Here is a 4,431-nt window from a genome sequence, read left to right as displayed (position 1 = left end):
TTCTGAATTATTTAAAACAGCTAATCCTAGATCTATTAGACGACAAAAGACTGATTCTAATAGTGAAACATATCTGTGGCACTTGAAATTGGGCCATATTGGTCTAGACAGAATAAATAGGCTTGTAAAGGATGGTCCTTTAAGAGAACTATCTTTTGGATCTCTCCCTGTTTGTGAATCCTGTCTAGAAGGCAAAATGACCAAGAGACCTTTCTCTGCTAAAGGTTGAAGAGACACAGAACCACTTCAGCTACTACATACTACAAGAAATCTGATCTTTACCTACCAATATATATTGGTAGGGAAAGTAATGTTTTGCCTACCAATATTTATTGGTAGTTAATATTAGTAGGTAATTGCTCACCCATTATATTATATTTCAGATCATAGCTTTACCTACCAATAATATCAGTAGGTAATGATCTTTACCTACATATATTATGGAGGGAAATTTTTTAACCATTCCCGCTCAATTTTCCCCCGTTTTTTATTTTCATTATATTATTTTATTATTATAAATGCTTATTTGGAAGCTTTTGTGGAGTAAATAATATGATGTGCACACATTGTATAACATGTGGCATGCCATGTATGTACATAGTTGGAAAAAATATAAATAAAATATATTTATAATACATTTTAATTATATTATATATAAAAACATTTTTATTAAAAATTTTATTTATTTATTTATATAAATAGAGTAGGGTTGTAAACAACCCTAATCTTATCAGCCGCCCCCTGAATTTGCTTCTCTCTGTCATTCTCTCCAATCCATCCCTTCCCACCATTGTCGTCCTTTCTCCCTCCCTTTGCTTTGCTTTTACCTTGAGTGGCTGCCTAGTTCTCTTTCATGATGAGCCATTTCCTTCTTCATTTTCATTGTGAGCCGTCATCTGGTCCACTTTCACCTTGAGTCACCGCCTGGTTCACTTTCACCTTGAGCCGCTGCCTGTTCACTTTCACCTTGAGCTGTCGCCTGGTTCCCTTTCACCTTAAGCTGCAACCTGGTTAGCTTTCACCGTGAGTCACTGCCTGGTTCTCTTTCATCGTGAGTCTCTACCTTGTTTTCTTTCACGGTGATTCGCTGCCTTGTTCGCTTTCACTGTGGGTCGCCGCCTTGTTCACTTTCACTGTGAGTCTATGCCTTGTTTTCTATCCCTCATCCGAATGTTCCATGGGTATTTTCTTTTCTATTTATTGGTAAATACTATAGTTTGTGCTATTGTGAATGTTGATATTAATTTCTATATTGTTTTGTAGGTTTGATTTGTTTGGATGGTTATTTGGTTTCAGATTTTGCTTTGTGGCTTTTAGATTTATAAGCACTTGGCTTGGTGGCTCTCGGAATGTTGAATTATTGGCCTGGTAGCTTTGAGGTATATTTTCAGCATCTTGGTTGATGAAAATCCCCAATTTTGAAAAATTGATGATGAATTTTAATTGTTGAGGCATATTTTGTTTGAATATATTTTGGAGATTTGATTTATGAGTCTATTTTGTGATTATGTGTTTTGAGTATGATTTGAATTTGATTAGTTATTTTATTGTTTCTAATTATTTTTGGACTTGATATTTGATCCTATTATATGATTTTTTTTGTGTGCAAGTGTTTAATCTAATGTAACAATTAGTTTGAGTGGTTCTGTTTGCATCTTGCTATGCTGTTGGTATTGGGCATTTTGCTTCTGACAGTGGCATGCTTTGCAGCTTAGTTCTTTTTTCTAGTGAAGCAATACTTCTTTCTCCTTAAATGTCTACTAGCTTGATTTTGTATATATGTGTGTCTATTAGCAATGCTTTGCTGCTTGTGTCTTAGTATATTTCAGATCTGGTCTTTGATCTCTTAATGAGATTAAATTTTCAGTGTTTTAGTATTTTTGGATATGATCTATCTTTTATTGTGTGTGTTCTTGATTTTTAAATTGATATGGGTTTTTTCAAGAACATATTACCAATGAAGTCTAAGCAATATAATTAAAAGGTTCTGGTTCTGTTTTGAGCCAGACATCAGTTTTAATATGTCTATATATGAAGGGAACTATTTTGAGCAAGGATTTGTTTTAAAATATTTTGTTTGGTACATTGGTTCTGATATTTGTATTCAAATTTAGTGTTGTGTAGCTCTTTGGTTGAAGGGTCTGGTCATGTTTTGAGCAAGGAGTATGTTTTAATATGTCTATATGTGAAGGGATCTGTTTTGTGCAAGGATTTGTTTCAATATATTTTGTTTGGTACATTGATTATGATATTTTTATTCAGATTTAGTGTTGCTCTTTGGTTGTAGGGACTGGTTCTATTTTGAGCAAGGAATTTGTTTTAATATGTCTATGTAGGAAGGGATTTGTTTCGAGCAAGGATTTGTTTTAATATATTTTGTTTGGTACTTTGTTTCTGATATTTGTATTTAGCTTTAGTGTTGCTTTTTGATTGTAGGGTCTGATCCTGTTTTGAGGAAGGAATCTGTTTTAATATGTCTATATATGAAGGGATCTGTTTAAAGCAATAATTTATTTTAATATATTTTGTTTGGTACATTGATTCCGATATTTGTATTCAGATTTAGTGTTGCTCTTTGGTTGTAGGGTCTGGTTCTATGTCTATAATCTGATTTTTAGTTTGTTAGTTAGTTTGCGGATTTATGTCATTGTGACTTTGAATTTATTTTGCCTATGATGTTCAAGAATAAGTGTACTTATTTTATGTTGGTGATTATGAGACTTGATGTGCTCATATATTTATTTTTAATATATGCTGGTATATCAAGTATCATAAATGCCCATAATAATAAGTCATATATTTTTTGAAATCCTTATGATGATTAAATTGAGGATATTTATTGTGTTTAAATTAAACTCTTCACCTCTGCCTCAAGCATCCAATCGAACTCTTTACTCTGATTCGAAACCATCAAACATTCAAAGGTATTATGTGTTTTTTTTTTTTTTTTTTTTTTTCAGATGTTCAAATACATACATATTCATACAAGGCTCTATTTCACTAGTTCCTATGATGTTAAAATATTTATTTCTTTTCAATTCTTTATTAGTTCCTATATATGTTGCTTATCATGATGAAGATTGGGAAGTTCCTTTCTTATTGACAAGTAAGTTATTTGATTTCCTTTTGCAGATGAAGACCTTTCTCTAATTAGGACTTGGTTTTTAGTTTGTGCAGTTGGAGAAAAGGTCCAAAAGTTATAGTACAGAAGACTAAGAACATGAAGAAAGAGAAAGAAATAATACAAAGAAATAGAACCAAAACTGGTTACACTGCCAAAGGAACAGAAAGGGAGACGTTTGATTTGAAGTTGAGAATTAGGGAGATTTATTGTATTTATTTGTAATTTGAGAATTTATATTATTGTAACTTTGTATTTTGATTTTAAACTTGCAATTTTATTAAATTTCAAATATAAGTAATGTACAGTTTATATATTTATTTTTATTTATATTATTAGCTTTTATGATAATTTTAAAATTATTAATATTGTAAAAAAAATAAAAAGTTGATATTCACTTAAACATGTATAAAATTTTACTCAACCTAACTACAACAATTCAAGTATTTAATCCATAAAAAAAAATCATGTAGTAATCACGTGGTCTATATCAAATGATGACATATGTACTAATTATCAAACGACACATGGACAAATTATTGTTTGACAAGTGGAGCAACCATAAGATGCCATTTGGCGATATTGACGTATGCCACGTGTATGCTACTATGGAAACCATGTCAGCAGACACGTAGGATGACACGTCATCAAACACGTCATCTGATGACTCATAAATTGATTTATAACTTAGTGGGGTCCACAGATTCTTTTACCTACCAGTATTAATAAGTGTAGGTAAAGACTCTTTCTCCACTAATATTTACCTACCAGTCTCGACCAATTCAATATTGGTAGGTAAACCATATTACCCACCATTAGGCTAGTTTTACCTACACTTACAATTGGTAGGTAAAGACCCCATTTTCTTGAAGTGCTTATGGATGTTTGTGGTTCACTTAATGTACAAGCAAGAGGAGGTTATGAATATTTCGTCACTTTCATTGACGATTATTCAAGATATAGTTACCTATACTTAATGCAAAGAAAATTTGAAACTTTTGGAAAGTTCAAAGAATTTCAAGCAGAGGTTGAAAAACAATTAGGTAAATCACTAAAAGAACGTCGATCTGATCGAAGAGGAGAGAAATTGGATTTTGAATTTGAGGACCATGTGCATGAGCATGGCATTCAATCCCAACTCACTGCACCTAGAACGGCACAACAAAATGGTGTTTCAGAGAGACGGAACAGAACGTTATTAGATATGGTTAGATCAATGATGAGTTTATCATCATTTCCATTGTCATTCTAGGGCTATGCCATTCAATGTGCTCTATACATATTGAATGTTGTTCCATCTAAGTCTATCC

This window comes from Humulus lupulus, chromosome 2, assembly GCF_963169125.1.
Source record: "Humulus lupulus chromosome 2, drHumLupu1.1, whole genome shotgun sequence".
Lineage (NCBI taxonomy): Eukaryota > Viridiplantae > Streptophyta > Magnoliopsida > Rosales > Cannabaceae > Humulus > Humulus lupulus.
Note: the sequence above shows the minus strand (reverse complement) of the source record.